Source organism: Lactuca serriola, chromosome 5 (assembly GCF_051521515.1).
Source record: "Lactuca serriola cultivar US96UC23 chromosome 5, Lser_US96UC23_V15, whole genome shotgun sequence".
NCBI classification, from domain to species: domain Eukaryota; kingdom Viridiplantae; phylum Streptophyta; class Magnoliopsida; order Asterales; family Asteraceae; genus Lactuca; species Lactuca serriola.
In genome coordinates, this window is record NC_136412.1 from 333312657 (window position 1) to 333334593 (window position 21937).

A 21937-nucleotide genomic window follows, 5' to 3' on the forward strand; every position below is an offset into this window, starting at 1 on the left:
TAAAAATGATTTAAAAAATATTTGGAAATTTTTCTAAAAGAAGTTTGGACCAAATTAGATTAAAAAATGGGTTAAAATGTAAAATGAGAGACAAAGGTACCAATTTTGCAATAGAAGATAAATTTACAGTTTAAAGTTAAATGGAAAATGATTTAAAGCGTTAGTATCGTAATTTAGGAAGGCGTTACTTTTGGAAAGGTTTTATAAAAAATAACCGTTGGAATTCGGAAGTCGAAAGGGTTTAGTCGGTGTATTGGCGCTTAATATATACCTTCTTCACTCATCCGGCTGTTCTTCAAACACCACCGGAGACATGTTTATTTGAAGAAGAAGAAGAAGAGGGTTTTATTTGGAGGCACCACCTTCTCCTCTTTTTCTTCTAGCGACACCACCGCTTCCTCTTTCTTTCTTTATCCGGCGTTCAACAATCCTCTGTGTTTCCTCCTCGTCTGTTAGTTAAAGTTCTTGAATTTTTTTTTGTGTGTATTATTGATTTTGATTTTGTTTTTGTTAGGTATTTTCAATAGGCCAAGAAGATTATTCAGGTCGCTCTTCGTTCATTAATGGATTCATCAGTCAGTTTGGTTTACCATCATCATCGATCAAGAAAAAGAGTATATATCTTTTTCCTCTGATTTCTAGGTATTGTGTTTATTTGTATCTTTTCAATAATAATGTGACGTGTTTTAGGCTAAGTGTATGGCAACTTTTGATTCGATGGTTTTTTGAATCAGGTCGCCAAATTGAAACCAAAGCATCCATCAAACGAAGATGATTTGGTCAAGCAAGTTGTGATGTCTGTAAAATTTAAATAGTTTTGAAACCCAAAAGGTATTTCGTAGTTGTAGATTGTTTATCTGTGCAGTTTAGGTGTTTGATGAAATGTCTTAATTAACCTAAAGACTTGTTTTGCTTTGTTTTGAGGGTAAAAATGTTGTCGGATTAAATTATGTAGAGAGAAGTAAATAATCACAAACCAAATTAAAATATTAAACAACTTATTGAATTATTAGAAATTCAATTAGGGAAAGATAATTTATTGTTTGTGTTTCTAATTCAATTAGAAATAGAAGTGTACTTTGGTTCTAACTAAAAGTTTCATATCAAGTTGTGTGTTTCTGTTTAATTAAGTTATGTTTCCTTTCCAATTAAATTAAAGTACATGAGATGTTCCACTTTCACAATCAAATCTGTTTAGATGTTCACAACATTCATCACATGTTATAATGCTTTCCTTTCCTATTAAGTAACTTGTTTAATATCCAAATGAATGTGCAGGCCTTTTTGTTGTTTCTTCAACTGACATGGATTCTAAGTATCAACATGTTTGTGGATCTTTTTAACATGAATCATTTACCCTGCTTCTTCTTCTTAATGATGCTGATGTTTTCTTTTATATATCTGATGGGGTGATAATCAAGTCTCTTTGGTGAATAAAATCATTATATATGAAAATATTGTTTAAAAAATTCCTTTTTTTTGCAGGAACCTCTTCATTCAGTTGTGATATGCTTGAACAAGCATCTTATGGTTACCTTTTAGTTCAGCCGAACTGATTATGTGAAAAAAGTATGGATTTTCATCTCTTTCTTTTTGGTGGAAATTTTTGTTACTGGATACCTTTAATAAATTATATTAATATCAATGATTCTGACACAGTTGGTATGCTTTTCTTGGCAGGTTTGATGTGGTAATGAAACATATGTTGGAAATTGTGGCTTCTAGTCATCAATCAAAGCCAATGCAATAATTTTGTTGCATATATGTAGGATGGAATTAAGAACAAAATCCAGCTCAAAGATTTATTTAACCAATGTTTCTTTTCCTTGTTTAATAGTTTCTTTGAAAAATAAAAAGGTTATGGTATGTGCAGCTCAAGACATTGGAGACAAGCCCTGTTATGTTATCTGGTTTCATTAACAGAAGAGGCTAATAATGCACAGGTAGTGTCATTGCATCTGCATTCCAGTTATTCTCATGTTTTATGTCTTTTGCATCAATCATACACATGACAAATACCCATTCATTTGACAAATTCCATTCATTTCAAAAATATTTTGTGAACCACTTCCATACATTAATCTGAGATTGATTGTTTTTCTTAATTTCAACTTGTTTGAAAAATTCCATTCATTACTCTGCAACAAGAAAAGGTTTTAGAAACCAAATAAAGAACTTATGTTATGGTGGAGAAAAGGAAAAGAAGATCCCCTGAGAATCAAAGTGTCAACATGTATGTTTTTACCCTTAAAACTATAAAACACTTGATGTTTTTTATGTTCTTATTTAGCTTTGCATTGAATCTCAAGTAAGGGTGTTGGGTGGTTATGCCTTTCTGTTACGAGATTATGAGAACTTGCTTTATCAAATTACTGCCTTCTATCCACTGATTACAAAAGATATATGACCCTGTTTTTTGTGTTTCCAGAAATACCCCTATGTTCCTAAAACTCATGCTTGTGTATTATCTCCAGGAAATTGGCATTTAAATAAAACTCATGATTGAGTCTATGACCCTGTTTATAGCATCATATTTTGATTATTTTTTTCTTAATAGTACATTATGCTCTAAAAAAAGTTTACCTAATTAAGCTATTTGTATGGCATTGCTAAAACTGGGTAGATTTTGAGAGACAAAATTTCAAGTTTGATTCTGTCAGCCTTTTTATGAATATCATGATGTTCTGGTCAAATCTCTTTCTGTGGGTATGTGATCATGAAAGAATCCGACACCTGATAATGCTCTTTCTTGTTTCTCTTTCATTGATTTGCGTTTTACTAATTGTGTTAGGTTTAACACATTGTTGTTTTTTGTTGGTTTGTTTATGAAGTTAAATCATGTATTGATTGTTATATGAATTTCTGAAGATTGTAAATTTATCTGTTACAATTAAATGTTGAGGTATAAATTTATCTGTTACAATGCTTTCCTATTCAGTAACTTGTTTCCTTTTAGCCAAGAAAGTATGGATTTCATCTCTGATCTGTACAAGAAATGCTATCACGTATTGCAATCTTTGTTATCAGATCATATCTTACTGCTTTAATATGTAATTTTGTTTTACTATTACTACTTAATACATAATTTTCGTTATCTATCAATGATTCCTTAATAATATAAGAATGATTATCAATCCTTTTAGAGTAATATAAGATTTTTGGTCCCTGAGTGTAGCTGATTTTTTCATATTTGGTACTTATTTTGGAGAACACTCATGAAGGTTAGAATTTTGATATTAGTTTTTTCAATTTTTCAAATTTAGAGACAACTGCCTAAATCAACGTACATTTTTGTTGTTTCATGGTTGTTTTTTTTATCAACTCTAGATTTCATCTTAATGTTTTGCTCTACATTCCACACCATAGTTACTGATTTTATTGTTATGGAAGTGGCAGAACAAGTGTACAATGTTGTTCTTGAAGAGAAGTTGAAAGAAGTAACAACCAATCCATCACCCTTTTCTTTTCATCCACCAAAACCAGATGATGTTATACAAGTGGACACCAGATATTCACTTGTGCTTTTTTTTTTTCTTTTCTTTTCTGTTCAAGTCTACCAAAATAGAATTTTTTTCTTACCCTAATTGGAACTTATCTCTCTTAGCACAGTTAGCTATTTTCTTTAGTAGGCCATTATATATACTTTTACATGTCTACCCAATTATAGCCTTGTACTTTCATCTTTTTTCTTATTGCTTTGAAACTTCTACCCCATTATACATACCATTGTACTTCCAAGTGTCTTCTTATTGTGAAATTATACTTTTAAAATCCACCCATTTATAGCATCGTACTTTCATTTTTTTTTTGCTTATTATGACATTATACTCTAAATTTTTTACCTAATGAAGCGGTGAAATTGCTTTGCATGTTGAAACTTTAATCAATCATAGCATTATATATTAAGTTAATAGCGTTTTAATTTTAATTATTTTTTACCTAATGAAGGGGACTATAGTTTCCCATGGAAGCCCGATTGTAAATGGTTTTTTTCTAGTGGAAGTCCTGAAATTAAGTATTTGCCAATTGTTTCAACATTATTTTGTTTTAATATTTATTGTCCATGCTTATTTCAGTTATATGAATCTTATCTTCCTTTGGCACACATTTATGAAAGGTCCAACCAGATCATATTGCTGTACTATGGTAGCTCAGCTGAATTTTATCAAAGAGTAAGAAACTCAATTTTTTTTTTCGGGATTAAGTTCATGATAATGATTTCTTTATTGTACTTAATCACATCATGGCAAAACTGCTGTTTCTTTATGACTTGATTAATGTATTTTCATTCGTGTAGGATAACTTGAAATTGTTGGATGACATGGAATAATTGAGACCTACTATATATTCTGTAGTGTTTCAGGATTATGTAACAGAGTACGCCTAGTAATTTGGTTGATTCTTTTATTTATTTATTTATTTTTTTAAAATGTGCTTTTATTTAGCGAATTAGGACATCAGGGAAGGGAAGTGCCACATGGTGTGGTCTTTTGTGGGTTGAAATATTAAAAACAAGTAGTCAATATAAAGAGGATGTCAGTTTTTACCTTTGTATAACTGATGAGGTAATAATCAAATCTGTTTTGTGATTAAAAGTATTATATATGAGAATATTGTTAAAAAGGAAAATCATTTTTTTGCAGGAGCCTCTTCATTCAGCTGTGATATGCTTGAACAAGCATCTTATTGTTACATTTTCTTTCAACCAAACCAATCATCTTAGAAAAGTTTGGATTTCATCTCGTTTTTTCTTGTGGCAATTTTTGTTACTTGATCATTTAATATTTTAATTGATAATTTTCATTATTGAATATCAATGATTTTGTAACAATAATTAAATACAGTATATAAATGATTTATCTATCTTTTTTTAAGTATTTTTTAAATTTTGGTTCTTTTTTGAGGTTTATAACTTTTTTGATCTCTGTTTCTAGTAAAATGACAATAATTTTGGGACCAAATCTGCAAAAAATAGCCAAATTACTTGGAACAGGGACCAGAAATGTTACAAGAACCTCAAATAAGGACCCAAATTCATAAATTAGGTATACAATCAGGGACCGGATGTATATTTTACTCTACTCTCTAAGTTTTTGTGCTCTATATTCTTCTGAGAAGTTGTGGCTTTTTGTATAAGATAAAACATGCCATTTATGGATACAGAAACATTCTTTCTGTTTTGAAAGGGAACAACATGGAGTTATATTTGGGATCATGTCCACTTTCATATAGGACAATAAGTTAGTTCAAAGTGAAGTAGTTATTAAAGTTTGATATAATACACACCGAATTGGATGAAATTACTTTTTTACCCTCCTCAGACACAATTTATTCTGTAACACTATATGAATGATTTATCAATCTTTTTAGAGTAATATTACATTTTTGTCCATAAGTGTAGCTGTTTTTATTTTTGTTTTTTCAATTTTGGTACTTATTCACTAAAACTAAATATAAAAACTTGACATAAATTGTCTTTCTTTATGCTGCAAATGTATTAAACTAAAGTTAATGCCAAATCTTGCAGGTACGGAAGATGTGTATCACAAGCCATATTTTGTGTGCCACACAGACATTGCATATTGTAAGTTTCACCCATTTTTCAAAAGGTTAAATTTTTTATTAGTTGCTAATCATTTTAGTTGCTCATCTTTTTGTCACTGATAACTATTGTGCATCCACACTTGCAATACAAAAGGCACAAAAAGATTCCAATGGAAGAGGGGACCACAGACAAAGTTAGTGGGACAGCAGGGGCATTTTGGGAATTAAGGCAGATCCTCTGTCATTTTAGGCAGAATATTTTAGAAGTTTCTTCTTCTTTTGTGAGACCATAGCATCTCGAATTGCTATATGTATCCTGTTCTTCATTTGTTCTTGATTTGTTATGAACTCACTTAATTGATAACTTCTGTTGTTTTGATAGTTAATCATTTGGTTCATTTCTTATTGGTTGCACTGATAAGATTCTTTATTGAAGTGAAGCTACAACCTTCAAGAACTCATATTGAGTGATAATATATATATATATATATATATATATATATATATATATATATATATATATATATATATAGGTGGTTGAAGGGTTAGATGAGCTAATGACATCTCTTCCATCAACAACTGGGTGGGGTTAAAGGTTGTATCATTTTCTAAACTTCAAATCCTTTTTGTTGAATCACATTTTAGTGTGTTTGATTTTCTTGAACTTTTTGCTAGGTCATCATAATAACACAATTCAACTTCTATCTCCAATAACATGAGTTTCTTTGATTTGAGTTTTTAATCTTTCATGATTTCTATCAATTGATTACTGATTTATTTGCCATATGAATTGGTGCTTTTTAGGGAAACAACAACCATCACCCTTTTCTTTTCGTTCACGAATACAAGATGATGTTGCTACAATATGGTATACAAGTGGACTCCAAAGGTTTTTTTTTTTTTTTTTTTTTTTTTCAAGTCTACCATCAAATGATGTTACTGATTTATTTGCCATATGAATTACTGATTTAATCTTTTCTTACCTTCCCATAGAAACCTGACTGCAAATGTTGCTGGTGGAAGTCTTGAAATTACGTTCTATCCATCAAATGCCTATTGTTTTCACACATATATGAAAGGTGAAACCAGATGATATTGGTGGCTTAGTTGGATTTTATCAAGGAGTAAGAAACTCAATTTTCATGTTTTGTCTGAATTAAGTTTATGATAATGATTTCCTTATTGTACTTAACCACATCATGACAAAACTTTTGTTTCTTTTTGACTTAATGGGCAATCTATATTCATTCATGTAGAACAACTTGAAATTGTTGGATGAGATGATGGTGGAATTGAGTGAGACCTATTATGTTCCATGATTATGTAACAGAGTGTATGATATGATGGGTATGATAAATTTATGTATTTTTCAATTTGTATGGCTTATTGATGCTCAGTTAGGTGTGTGGTTATTTCAGTGTTATGAATGCAGTGATGTCATCTGGTGGTCATAGAGAAAGATTGCATTTAATGCGAGGAGGCAAGCATTACTTAAAGGTAACTATTTATATAAAAAAATCAGCTCAAGGGAGCCTTTTAGCTTTCCATACTTTAAAGAATATAATTTGTCTGATATTATATCTTTCAGGCAAGAGTGCATCTCCTATGCTATGTGGGACAGATTAGTATTTAACAAAATAAAAGACAAACTTTCTTTAATGGTTTCAGGTGCATCACCCTTGTCTCCTGATGTCATGGAACTTACTTTTTTATTTATTTGTGTCTTATATCACCCTAGTTTCATTTCTTTTTATTACAGTATTGTTGTAATAGCAATCTTTTCATTTATCTGTGTTTTATGCAAAAAAATTGGACAAGTGGCTTTGGTTATGGTCATTTCTGTTATGCTTTGCCCTGTTTCTAAGGTTTTGTTCAGATTCTTCCATGTTTTGTAAATTTTGGATTTTGATTTTTCAATTTTGGCTTCCTATAAATGAAAGTTTGATCATGGCATTCATGTACTTTTTTTTAACCCAAATGAGTAAAACAAAACCCACATGAATGTTTAGAGCTTCTTGACCTAAATGGGGACTCTCTGCCCCACTCTGGCTGTAATTCATTTTAAAAAACACTTTGTCTTTATTGTTTGGACTTTTTAATTGAAATCGGTCTCTTTTGAATTTTATTAGATTATAAAGAAGAGGTCCATCTAATAGATGCATAGTTTGTTAGACAAGAAACTAATTAATTATACATGACTTTGCCCTTACAGGCTATACAAGTTCAAATTGAGAATGTTGTATGCATCAGATGTTCGACAACCAAATGTTGAGGTATAAATTTATCTGTTTAGATGCTCACAACATTCATCACATGTTACAATGCTTTCCTATTAAGTAACTTGTTTACTAGCCAATTTAGCCATATTATTGTTAGTAGGTTTTTCTGAGAAATGTTTTTTTTCAATTAAGTAGGTGACAAAGGAGCTTTTCACCTATAGAAACTATACCCATCTCATCTGTAAGTTTTTCACCTAGTTACATACAGTTGTAAGAGTTTAAATTTTATCATTTTAACATTATTTATTTACTTTCCCCTGCTGAAGATTTTGTACAAACAAGGTTCCAGTTTTTCAATAAAGAAGTTGAACTTGTATGCAGCATATGTCTTTTCAGACCATGAAGCCTTTGATCATCCTGTTAGTTACATGTAAAGTGCATTGCTTCTCATTCTCCCATTTAAGTTAGTTACATGTAAGTCTTTGATTATAATGAATGTGCAAGCCTTTTTGTTTCTTCTTCAACTGACATGGATCCTAAGTATCAAAGACAATTTAATTTTATTATTTTTCCTATCAAGTCACTATACTTTGATAAATCAAACATGTTGCCAATTATAACATTGTAGTTCAATTATTTCGACAACTATTTTTCCTTTAAGTTATTGTACTTTCAAATGTTTTTCTATTAAGACATTGTACATTTTATTATTTTTTTTATTAAGACATTGCATTTTAAAAAATACAACCTACTAAGACTTGTATTTTGAAAATTTGAACTTGTCTCATTAGCATTTTATATTCAAAATATTTGAACATTGTACTTTCAACTTTTTTTTTTTCTAATTAAGAGAGTGCACTTTAAAAATTGAACATACTTTGAAGATCTAAACAATTATAACATAGTTACTTAAGGATAATGTGACAATTCATCCAACTCAATATGCCACAGAGAGGATCAGTGGGGGTTTGAAGTTGATCAAACAAGGCTCTTAACTATTTATGGAAATGATCTATTCCTCTGAAGTATTATTTTAGTTTTTTGTAATGTATGTATGTTCTATTAGATTGTTTATTATTGTAGTAAGATAATACTTTCTTTTTGACATAATAGACATGGATACCTTAAAAAAGCTAAAGCTCAAAATTCAAATCCATGGCTGTCTGAGAAAGGTTAGTTTTGTCCTCTAAGTTACAGTCTTTTGTGCTATAATTTGATTTTGTTTTCATTGTTATTAACATCTATGAGGTTTTCATATGCATTTGTTTATGCCATAAGGCAAAATATATTTATGAATTTTCAAATGTGATCTACTAATTTCAGGTCTAGCATTCCCTCCTCTTTACTTCTATAGTGGAGGAGTGGAGGAGTTTCTTGCTACAGTTAAAACAACATGTTCTTATTGTCAGGTTGGTGGTTTAGGTCTAAAAGGGTTGTTTTTTTTTGTTTTTTTTTCAATTTTGATCTTTATTCACATGGTTTCATAATGCTTGGTACCTGGTTCGTCACCTGGATGTTAAATTTATGAAAATGACTATTATGTCCCTGTCATCTTCATCTCTTCCATTTCCATTTTCAAGGAGAATGATGAAATTTCAACAAAATTTCTGTCGTTCCTTGAAAACTATTCCTGTATATGTTTGATGTGGGAAGTAAATATGTGTTGGAAATTGTGGTTTGTAGTCATCAGTTAAAGTGAATGCAAAAATTTTGTTGCATTTGTAGGATGGAATTTAAGCACAACATCCAGCTAAAGAATTATTATTTTAACAAATGTAAGTACTCTTTTTTAATTGTTTTTCTGTCTCTTGAAGACAAGCCCTGTTATCTGGTTTCATCAGCAGAAGAGGCTTGCTTATAATGCACAGGTAGTCTAATTGCATCTGTTTTTGTTGCTCATTTTAAAAAACTCTTTTCATTCCATTTTCCAATTAGTGTTTCAGTAGCATGCTTTTTAAGAAAATAAAAACATCCGTGATCATGGTGTTAGAAACATTTTAATTTTCAAAAATCTACTATGTCTTGATATCACATTAACAGACTAAAACATCCCCAATAACATGAGTTTCTTTGATTTGAGTTAATCTTTCATGCTTTTTAGGGAAAAGTAACAACCATCACCCTTGTCTCCTGATGTCATGGATTTTCTTAAAGTGTAAGTTATATTTAGTGCTAAATGCAATAAACAACTTATTTTCTTTTATTTGTGTAATATCCTAATAAGCAAGAATCTTCTAATAAGAAAAAAACTAACTGTGCAATAATTGGATAAATCTTTCACTTATTTACTTTTAAGATTATAACATGATACTTTTCCTTATGACATTATACATTCAAATTTCAAAATCTAACATATTAACACATACTTAATACAATGTTAAGAGGGTGCTGGTGTTTACTTCTGTATCTCTGATGAGGTAATAATCAATAAAATATTATATATGAGAATACTGTTATAAAAACTTCAATTTTTTTTTTTGCAAGAGCCTCTTTATTCAGCTGTGATGCTTGAACAAGCAACTTATTGTTGTTACTATTTATCTTAGCCAAACCGATTATGTTAAGAAATTATGGATTTCATCTCATTCTTTCTGGTGGCAATTTTTGTTACTGGATCAAATGTTAATACTTTAATACATAATTTTATTCTACTATTAGTACTTAATGGATAATTTTCACTACTGAATATCAATGATTTTGTAACAGTATTTAAATAATAACAATATATGAATGATATATCTATCTTTTTTTAGTAATATTTAAATTTTGGCCCATGAGTGTAGCTGATTTTTTAAAATTTGATCCTTTATGAGGTTTCTAATTTTTTGATCTTTGTTGTTAGTAAAATGACATAACTTTGAGACCAAAATTGCAGAAATCAGATAAGGAATTTCAGGTGTGTCACACTTGTTGGGTTCATTATCAAACATTAGATATTGCTTGAATATGAAACCTTGACATATTTCTCTTTTGGTGACAGATTATCCTTTTTGAAGCTATTCACTGGATTTCCTGATCATCCTCGCATTGGTTGGCACCTTATTGTGCAGGTATCTACTTTCTACATGTCTAAGATCCACTATATTAGTTAGGCTTTCTTCACTAAAACTGAATATAAAACCTTGACACAAATCGTCTTTCTTTATGCTGCAAATGTATTAAACTGAAGTTGATGCCCAATCTTAATCTTAATCACTCTTCTGCACAAAGCCATATTTTTCAAACGCTTAAATTTGTGATATTAGTTGCTAATCAATCACTTTGACATTTCAATTGCTGATGAGCTTTTTGTTAGAGATTCCTTCTGTGGGTTAAAGGTTGTATCATTTTCTTAAACATGTATCTCCAATAACATGAGTTTCTTTGATTTGACTTTTTAATCTTTCATGATTTCTACCCATTCTTTGATTACCGATTTATTTGCCATATGAATCGGTGCGCTTTGGGGAAGTAACAATCATCACCCTTTGATGATGTTGCTATAATATGTTATACAAGTGGACACCAATTGTTTGTTTCATTTATTTGTGTTTTATAGCATCCTTCCTGGTTTCATTTCTTTCTATTACATTATTGTACTTGCAACTTTTTCTTATTATGACATGATACTTTGGAAAAATCTACCTATTTATTTATAGCATACTGCCATTTTCTTATTAGGACTTTCAACTTTTTTTTAGATATCTACTACCCAACTTTTTTAGATATCTTCTACCCAAATATAGCAATGTACTAACAATATTTTTTTTCTTACTGTGACATTACACTTTGATAAGTCTATCCATTTATAGCATTGTATTTTCATATTTTATTTTTCGAAAAAGTTTACCTATTTAATCAGTGAAAAAGTTTACCTATTTAATCAGTGAAATCACTTTGATAAGTCTATAGATTTATAGCATTGTATGGTTATTATTAGGGTCATCTAATCTAATCTGCCACACTTATCAACACATAGATTCTTCCCCATGTTATATGAATTTCTGAAGATTGTAAGCGAGTCCTAATTTATGTATTTCAATTACTAATATGTGGTTATTTGTAAAGGAAGGAATGACGCCGGTGAAGGTATTGTTGCTGACATTGAGATCAATCAGGTTTGGTGTTAGACTGGAGAAACGCAGCTTGAATCGTGCCACTGAAACGATTACCGGAGAAATTAAGTGATTGGATTGTAGGAGGCAATATGTCCCACAACTATTGTAGCCACTTCAATGGTGCGGAGGTTGTTCATAGAGGAAAAAAGTCCATCGGGGAGGGGACCAGATAGGAAATTACACGACAGGTTTAGGAGGGAGAGAGTGTTGAGAGATTGAAGAGAAGAAAAGATTACACCACGAAGACCTCTATCAGGTAACGACAACTCCACCACCCGATTCCCTGTATCATCACAATCAATTCCATCCCCTGAACAGCAATCAACAACGGCATCTGTAAGTAGAATCGGGAACACAAGTACAATCAACAATCGAAGAAAACCCAAATGGAAGAAAAAAGAAGAATAAAAGGGGTTTTGGTTTTGGTCTTGGCAGCATGTTGGTTGCAGAGAAGAAAGAAGAAGAGAGATTGTTGAAGATGAGTGAATGATTATGATGATCCATTGATGAAGGAGGAGGTTTTTTATTTTTAAAGATAATGATTTTTGAAGCAGCAAACATCTTTTTAACCTGAATTTGTTTGTGTAAATGATACCACGTCATTTATGGCAACCGGTTATAAAGCATTAAACAGGACGAGAAATAAAATAATAATGGTTAAATTATACATAAAATTAATATGAGGGTTTTTTTTTAAAACATTCATCTATAATACATAGGGTTTTTCTATCGTTTTCCCTTACTTGTAATGTATTTATGGTCTATTAGATTGTTTATTATAGTAGTAACATGTACTTTTTTTGGGTAGCTTATAAAGGTCAAAGCTTAAATCTGTGGATGTTTGAGAAAGGTTATACATATGATTCAACATACACAAAGAGGAGAGGCAGTATGTTGTCTTAGTAAACATCAGCGTACATGACTATCAAAAACCAATGACATGTAAATGTCTATTTTGCCCTCCAACTTTTATCACCCTAACCCACATATTATATTTATTGCAATTTCATGTTGCACCGGGAAAATGATATTTTTCCTATCAATTCACTATACTAAAAAACTAAACATGTTTGTTTTTGGTTGCCCATTATAGCTTTATAAATTTCATATTAACCTATTAAGACTTTTTACTTTTACTTTTTTCCTATTACGACCTTTCACCTTGAAACTCTAACCTATCAAGACATTTTACCTTTAAAATATTAAACTTGTTTGAACTTGGTTCAATTTTTTTAACAACTATTTTTCCTTTAAGTTATTGTATTTTCTAAATCCAACATTGTATTGTACTTTCAACTGTTTTTCTATTAAGAAATTGCATTTTCAAAATCTAACTTAGTAAGACTTGTACTTTGAAAATCTAAACTTGTTTCATTTTGGTTAACATTTATAGCATTTTATATTCAAAATATATGAACGTTGTACTTTTGACTTTTTTTTTTCTTATTAAGACAATGCACTATGAAAATTTAACATACTTAGACATTGCAATTTTGGTTCTTATTTTATGGTTTCATAACGCTCTTGGTACCTAGGTCGTCACCTAGATGTTAAATTTATGAAAATGACCCTTTTGTCCCTGTCATCTTCATCTCTTTCATTTCCATTTTCAAGGAGCATGCTGAATTTTCAACAATGTCTCACTATTTCCTTAAAAACTATCGTCATTCATATATGTCAAAGGAGAAAAACTAAACTTTAAATCCATAAAAATAGAATCTTTTTGAAAACATGGTACTCATTTCATGTTGTGATAAATATGCTTGGTCTATGTTAAATTTATGAAAATGACCATCTTGCCAATGTCTTCTTCATCTCTTTCATTTTCATGTTAAATTTATGAAAATGACCATTTTGACAGGTAAATGTCTATTTTGCCCTCCAACTTTTATCACCCTGACCCACATATTATATTTATTGCAATTTCATGTTGCAGAGTATTTAGTTTTTGGGTTTTGATCGACTTTGGTTTGGTTAAGATGAAGGAGATTGAGTAGATGAAGAAATACAACATATCGAGCATCCTATCAACTCATCAAAATTGACTCTTTGTTTTCTTTCATGCTTGTTCCTTGCTTTCCCTGAACTTGATGAGTTGCTCAACAAGAAAAAAAAGTATAAGATGTTTAAATACTAAACACTTTTCATGAAAGTTACAACATTTCCCTTTTAGAAAAGTTTAAAATTTGAAAGTACCTATTTTTCCATTGATTTTTAGCTTACACAACACTTCCATGGGTTTTACATACTTCATTGCTTCTAAAAAATTTAACATCTTGAATTATGGTACAAAAACTCGTTTACTTTTGGGTTTTACGATTGATTTGCATGAAAAGTTATGTTCATATGTACATTCATGGGTTAGTTTTGTTAGTGTATGTAGTGAGAGTGATCTTGCAGCATCCATACGATGAAATTGGAACAAGAGGACTAGAGAAAAAGAGCTGTTTGTTGAGAATGTTAATCATTGTTGATGGTTTATGTTAATGGCTTGTTGAAAGTATAATAATAATGACTTGTATGTAGGATATGGTAAACAAATAAATGTAAGTAGTTTGCTATTTATTGCAATTGTTGTTAATCATGAACAACAAGATTCACATACATGCTTTGAACTACTAGGTTGTAGCTGTTTATGGTTTCCATGAGTACTTGAATCTGTTTGACAAGTGGTTACCTTGTTTTTGTCAGTTTTGTCAAAAAATGTTGACATAGATGAAGAGATGGCTAAGATGATAGTTTATGAAACTGAATTTTATCATCGAAACTTGAGGTTCTTAACTTGTTTGAATTGTGTCTATAATATCTCTCACATTCCTGTTTGATTAGTTCTTGTAGTATTTCTAAAGGATTTCAAAGTTAAAAACAACATATTTGACACTGAAGGTCAAAATTTAGCCCATAAACTTTTGTGCTTTGCTCCTTTACTTCAGTATGGGGTTTGAGTCTTGAATAGGTCTACTATGTTTCAGAAGCCAATGAATGTTGAGATATCTATATGAATTAAGAGCAGGAGGCATCCAAACACTAAACCTCCATAAATGACAACAAACTTTGACAACTTCAGAAAAAGCAACAACATTCTATATTATAGCAGTCAAAGTCAAACATCAATGTGTAATTAATGGCAAAGAACTTTGAGAAACTACAAGGATTAACCGTTGGTAAAAAAAGAGAGAGGGTAGAGAGAGAAAGACAAATACCATCATTTGCCTCATGTTTGCCACCGGTAGAAACCCACCGTCGGTATTATACCGACGGTAAAAATCTTGTTGCAGCCCGGTGTTTACCGGCGGTAAAGGAGCCACCTCAACATACCTCCGGTGAAAAATTTATGACACTGCTTGGCCTAACAAAGTATGAACTTTTAAGATTAGTCAACACAAGATTTCGAATAAGAAAAAAAATGTAAAATGCTTTAGTTAACTCAATTGACAGACATTTTCTTTCATTTCACTCAAAAGATCGATAACATTGTATGTGCTCGTTTTAAGTAAAGTTAATGAGGAACATCATGATGTACAAAATTTTGCTCCATATTCAAAGGGTCCATAACAATGTTCTTATCATTAGAAGAGTGGCAATTTCATTAGAAACCAAATTCGTCTATAGAATTCATGGGAAAAGAAACAATGTTAAGCAACATAATAATGGCATAGAAACAAAGCTGTTAGAAATCAAATTGAAAGGTTTAGTGGTCTGAACTCTGAATTCATGATCTTGATTACAGAATGGCATGAAATTGTACCAGACCATTTATGATTTTGAGTATGCAGAATGGCAGATTGTTCGGTTAAATTTCCATTCTCTTTAGCCTTCCATTCACATTTCATATTTGGACCTTTTAAGGGGTTCCGAACATAAAAGTTATGAGTATCTTTTCCCTTATTCATATCTCTTGTAGGCACATTTGGAGATTGTTTTTGCTTAAATTTTTTTCCATTCGAGGTGGCAGTAAATACTGGAGATGACACTTTTCGAAGATATTTACTATTCTTTGGTGATGACTCAATATTAACATATTTGTAGAATGTTTCTTTGTGGAAGTAGGAATATCCGAGCTAACAGGAATAGATGGGCTCTTAAATATTTTAACTGGCATGAATGAATTGTGATTCCTAGCAGCTAAACTAACTACTTTTTGTGACATTTTCTTATATGATTTCTCAAGGAACCTAGAGCTTTGTTTAGACATAGTTTCTTTTTCAAGAGCCTTCTTACCCTCAATCTTCATATGAACAATACTCTTCTTGTTTAAACAGGGCTTCTTCCTAGAGTTAGACGATGACTTAGAATATATTCTGATGATCAGAGAGATGCAGTTACTTGAGATCAGGGAGATGCTTCATACTCGTTACATTCCGCAGGATGAGCGGGAGAGGCTGGTGCGGGAGTTTTTGGATTTGAGGCTTCAGGGGTTTTGTTCGAGGATGGAATGTCATCTTCTAGGGCAAGTATTGTACCCTTTCAGTTTTTTTTAGCTCGAAGGAGTGAGCAAGCTTGTGACCCCAGGATCAGGTTGTATTCCAGCTCGGGGTCAGTTGGTCGTAGGGGTTGGTGACAGTATTTCAGCGCGGGTGGGTCGATGTGGCATGAGTATCTTGTGAGGCGTACACGATTACCGTCCTTACCCATAGGATCTAAGATCCGATTTGCCTTGGATGTCTTGTATCAGGCGGTAAGGATTGATTGTGCGATCTATTGTGCTTTTGGGATTTGAGACTATGTCTTGGGAGTAGTTGGTAGCCCGGTTTATGGCAGAGGTTACTTCAGCTACCGTAGTTCAGCTGTGGACGACTGAGCTGGTGAGTGAGTCCGGGTGAGAGACCCTGAATGACATGATTTCTAGAGCCCGAGAACAGGAGGTTTGTTTGGAGTACTTTGGGAAGAAGGGTATTATGTGGGAGGTCCGCGAATAGGGTCCTACATGATGGTTATTCAACATTTTTAGGATTCAGTGGTTTTCGTAACCGTTATTGATTGGCGGATGAAAGCGCCGAGGGAAGTAACTCGTTGCTGAGGTATTAGTTGGAGTATCTATCTTTTGGCCTTCAAGATTTGAGTGTGGGATCATTCAAGCATTAGGGATTGTTGGTTTTATTGAGATTCAGGAAGTGTTCATCTAGTTGTTAGAAGCGTGTGATCATTTGGGATTGGATGGTAATGGAGCACTAGTTGGAAAGATTTGGTTGTCATCGGATCGATCGTTGGAAAGTGAGAACGATTGGGAATTCTCCCACTTTCATGTATTGTGAAGACTTAGTCGAATCTAAGTGGGGGAGAATTATCCCGGGATTCAGAAGCAGGAGCGGTTTTGGAACTGAGATAAGTTTTGCATTTCCGTTAGGGAGGAAGGCGGCCCAAGTGGTTGTTTGGTTTGAGGGTTGTGTGAGTTGGGGGTTCGGTAAAACTCCCTAGCAAGAGAAATACGTCTTCTTGGTACTTGATACCAGAATTTGGGGAATCAGTTTGGGGTTCCAGTCATGAATTGAGTTCAGTTTGGGTGTTCGGTCGTGTGTGTGTTAGACTCCGAGGGTAATTGGATTGATAGATTGAGGGTAAGGCATCAGACTGTGGTTGTGTTAAAGCAAAAGTGTTGTAAGACTGCAGGGGTAGCCGTAGCATTCACAAGCGATCAGATAGTATGGGAAGTGTTGTAAGACTATGGGGGTAGTCGTAGCATTCACTAGTGGGCAGATGGTGTGGGAATTGTTGTGAGACTGCGGGATGATTCGTAGTGTTCACAGATTCTTTCAGATGATTAGGTCAGGGTGGGCCAGTTCGCAAGATAGAGGGTAGACCACAACATGATTGGAATCAGGAAACGGTAGGTCGCTAGTGATAAATTAAAAACTAACTTGAAGATCGATTAGATCTTAAACAGGTAAAATAAAGAGTAAACAACAAGAACACGAAAACAGTAAACAACTCAAGAATAAATCGAACAATGTCGAATGATTATAAACAATCATCAGAAGAGCTCGATGAAGAACTACAACTGTAGAGGATTAAAGGTTTACAAGAACGATAAAGAAATCTGCAAAGCTATCGGAATTCTGTAAATCGTATTCTAGATCGTTAACCTAATATGCATGCAAGCACATTATTATATAGTAAACCCTACAAGCTCACGGTTGGACAGGCCCAAACCGGAGTGCAAAACTGGACTATAAACCGAGCCCAATGACGCAATACAAAATAATTCCTACACTACCCAACAATCTCCCCCTTTGCGTCAATTGGAGCGAGATCATTACTTCTTGCTTGGGCCAGCAGCAGCAGGAACCTTCTTCTTTACAGTCTAAAACAGACGAGAGATAAGAGCAAGGATCGTCTGTCTGAATTGGATGTACCACTGAATCATATCGTTGAAGTATTTGATATCATCCGCTGCATTCTCTTTACACCGATGGATGATCCCCAGCACATGCTCAAGACAAGCAGTGATATAAAGATGTTTATCCGCTAAGGCAAAGAGACATTTCTGTCCTTCAGCCCTAGTGAACATAACCGAATTACGCCTTGGGTCAATCTTTCCCATCTTCATCTGGTTCAGATCACTGGCCGAGCCAACAGGAGATATCTTCGGTTTCTTCTTGAAGACAGTGGCAATCTCCTGATCCATCAGTGCTACCTCCATGATATAGCATACTAACATCCTTTTGAGATGGTCTATGATTGGACCATATTCGGCTTCATTCGTCAAGAGGATGTTGTGCAAAACAATCCAGTCATGGGGGTTGAGGTTCGGTAGATCTGCTAAAGATATGAGATGTTCGGTTCTTGCAGACCCTCGGATCACCCTGAACCGAACGTTGATGAATCTACCTTCGGTATATGGCTTCAAAACCCGAACGTTGACTATCTTCTGAGCGCTCCATGTTTGATACTGTGGTTGAGCGGCCTTTAGATAGAACTCTATTAATTCCCGATCAACCTCCGGATGAGGATGAGGGACTTCGGCAACGTAGGCGAAGGCGTGAAAGATGAACGCCTTTCGGGTTAAGGGCATGTCGAACTGCGAGTCGACAGAGTTGTAGCAGTCGAAGGAGATCACCGGTTCGAGCCATAGGATGCTCAGAGTATCGATAGCCTCCTTAATCATTATCTCTCGAGTCCAAGCAGGGAAAAGAGTCTTCCTGCTCTCGAGGAGATCGTGGGCTTCTTTTTGTCTGCGTTCAGCTTCTTCAGCTTCTCGCGCCACACGAATGTTGTCATTATCAACATTGCGACTATTTTTGCGTTTCAGCAAGTCAACAATGGTTTCTTGATCATCTTCATCTTCTTCCTCAACTATCTTCTTTCCTTTATCCTTCACACACGAACCCGAAGTTTGACCAGTAGGAGGAGGTTCGGTTGTGTGAGCAGCTTTTGAGGAAGGAGGTGGTTTCGATCCGGATTTCACTTCTCCCCCTTGTTTCGGAGTGGACACGAAACTAGGTAGCCCTTCTATTTTACTGAGCAGGTCCAGGGCAGGAGCAAGTTTTTCTGCAAGGGTTCGCCTCACAGAGTGGTTGAGAATCGGATCGTGTGCTTCCAGGATGTTGGATATGGCAGAGTGTACATCCGAAACACATGTCTTGATGACCTCCCGTTCGGATCGAAGAGCGTCAAGTTGTTGCTGAGAGTTGGAAAGCTGAGCGCTCTTGACCTTGAGGGCGGTGGTGTTGCTTGCAAGGGCGTCCATCAACGAGTTTTCTGCAGCGAGATCCTCTTGGAGTTTAGAGAGGCGCTCGTCAATGGAGGCATGAAGGGCCGATTTGTCGTCACTAATTGATTGGCGAAGGGTAGCGAACAACTTCAACTCCGTGGAGACGAACGTGGCCAATTGTTGAACGATTGGTTCCAACGTTGTCTTTGTGGCATCGGCGCTCTCCTGTAAGGACTTTAACAGGGAAGAGGCGTCAGAGAATAGTTTATCGACTTTTTCGGTCGCAGCCTCACATGCTTTCGTCGAGGCGTCAATGGCGGCAGTGGCTGAAGCGACTGAAGCTTGCTGAGCCCGGGAAAAGACATCAACGATCTTCTGAAGAGCAGCTTCAAAGAGAGAGGATTGAGAATTGGAGGATGAAGCAATAAGCAGGTCAACCTTCTCATGCAGCTCCTTAAGATGTTTCTTCGTTACTGGAGCTTCCTCATCATCGTCGCTTTGGACCTGAAACGGACTGAAATAGACCGAATCAAATTGCATGTTCTCCCCGCCAAGGAAAGGGTTATCTCCGTCAGAGGCATGACCTGGAGATGGAGGTGGTGGTGAAGCTGGTGGTGTAGTGGTGTGAGTGGGTTCAGGTTGAGTTTGAGGAGGGGTAGGTTCGGTTGGTTGTTGGGTTTCGGTTGTGTGTATGGGTTCGGTTACTGGTGGTGGTTCGGTTGCATCGGTATGAACCCCCGTATCAGATACGTTGGTTGTAACCTTTGCAGTAGCAGTTGTTGCATCGGTGAAAATGGGTGGTGGTATAGGGAAAGAGGTTTTAGGAATGTTGGTAGTGGGGATTATGGTGGGAATGGAAGTGGGAATTGTTTGAGTAGGAGAGGGGATTGGTGAGTTATGGATTTCCATGTCAGGAGTAGGTGATCTGGGTGGGGTGTTGCCTCTTGGAGGGGTGTTGCCTCTTTGAGAGCCGTCCGAATCCGAACTCTCACCCTCCGACTCGTTGGAAGAGGAAGCGATAATGAGCTTTCGCTTTGGTTTTGTCTTTCGCCTCTTCTGCTGCGGGGACTGAGCAGGTTTAGTAGCCTTCCTCTTTTGGGGAGAAGGGCCTTTAGCCCCTTCGCCACTTGCTTTCCTTTTTCTGCCTTTTTGCCTCTTGAAACAGGCTTATCGGCATCATGTATAGACTTGAGCATCTCCTGTGTAAGCTCCCTCGGTCCAGACTGCTTGAACTCCTTGATAGTCCGGATGATCCTGCTGTCACCTGGAACATCACCGTACATGGTCTCCGGGATGGAGCCAATGAAAGAGAACCTCGATGCATCTGAGACGATAATCTTCGTGGTATGGAATGTACCAATCGAAGACATCGATGCACCGACAGCAGTGGGAACATCGTGCTTATCCATCGCCCATTTAGTAACGATGGTCCAGAACCTGGCATACGACACCTCAGAATGTCGTGAAGAGGAGGATAAACTCTGGATGAGTTGTTGCCAGAGAACCAACCCATAATCAAGATTGACTCCGTTGTAAACCCCGTACATGATAGAGAGAAAGAGCCGACTGGAGCCGTCTGAACCTGAGCTCCGTTCTGAAAGACCCTTGAAGAGGAAAGTGAACATACCGTTCCATTGTGGCGGCAAACATGACTTTTTGAACTTCGCGACGGAGGTGAGCACCTCCGTGTACCCCATATTATAAAACATATTGTAGAGATGGCCCAACGGAATTGTCTCTGGATTAACCCTTGAAGGGTCAGCAGCAAACCCAAGCAATGAGCCAAATCGTTGCCTGGAAATCGAGGCTTTGTGATCAGCAACCTCGAAGAAGATTCTATCGACTGCTTTGTCATAATGTGCAGTCGCATAGATCTGCGATAATATCACCATGGGCACTGTTTCCACCCGTGAAAGTGCAGGAGCGATAGGGGAATACTTCAGGCACTCGATAATCGGGAACATGTAGGAATCGTACGCCTGAGGGGTTAAATCGATCACCAAACACTGTTGAGGGCGAATGGGAAGGATGTGGGAAGTAGCGTGAACTGACGATGATTCTGCCATTGTTGAAGTGGGGAAGAAGATGATGAATAGTTAGGTTTTCAGGGAATTTTTTGCTCTCTTGGAAATTTGGATGCGGTAAAGAGGTAAAAGGGAGATGAGGTCGCCTTTTATAGTTGTTTGCAGGAGAGAGAAAATTCTGTTCAAATCTTCTATCGAAATACGAAAGGTTTTCTCCGGAATATGACTGATGCGTGATAGTTAAGGAATGCGATGATCACCATGAGAGAGAATGTCAGATTCCTTGTAACACGCTGCCCAACAAGCGCCGTTTCTGAAGAAACCGTTTCAAATCCACACGCGCCTTTATGTGCTAGATTGGAATCGCTTCAAATTCGCACACGTGTCCACAGTGTCAGTTAA

General features: G+C 34.9%; 2 long non-coding RNA genes across 4 annotated transcripts; both read left to right on the plus strand.

The window, feature by feature from the left end:
• Nucleotides 1–210: 210 nt before the first annotated feature.
• Nucleotides 211–6006, plus strand: LOC145055260 (uncharacterized). Of its 3 annotated transcripts, none has more exons than XR_013685121.1 (10): nt 211–642; nt 735–831; nt 1279–1409; nt 1486–1569; nt 1681–1943; nt 4077–4172; nt 4298–4565; nt 4644–4727; nt 5528–5584; nt 5699–6006. It is a non-coding gene; the product is annotated as an uncharacterized LOC145055260 (long non-coding RNA). The 3 variants fall into 3 exon arrangements; XR_013685122.1 differs by lacking the exon at nt 1279–1409 and having other exon boundaries at nt 4298–4377; nt 4446–4565; XR_013685120.1 differs by lacking the exon at nt 1279–1409.
• A 70-nt stretch (nt 6007–6076) lies between these two features.
• Nucleotides 6077–12247, plus strand: LOC145055262 (uncharacterized). The gene is made up of 16 exons (XR_013685124.1): nt 6077–6139; nt 6349–6433; nt 6538–6668; nt 6801–6891; nt 6963–7041; nt 7133–7212; nt 7757–7817; nt 7959–8004; nt 8145–8193; nt 8877–8935; nt 9087–9172; nt 9489–9631; nt 9865–9918; nt 10606–10659; nt 10744–10813; nt 11811–12247. It is a non-coding gene; the product is annotated as an uncharacterized LOC145055262 (long non-coding RNA).
• Nucleotides 12248–21937: the final 9690 nt, after the last annotated feature.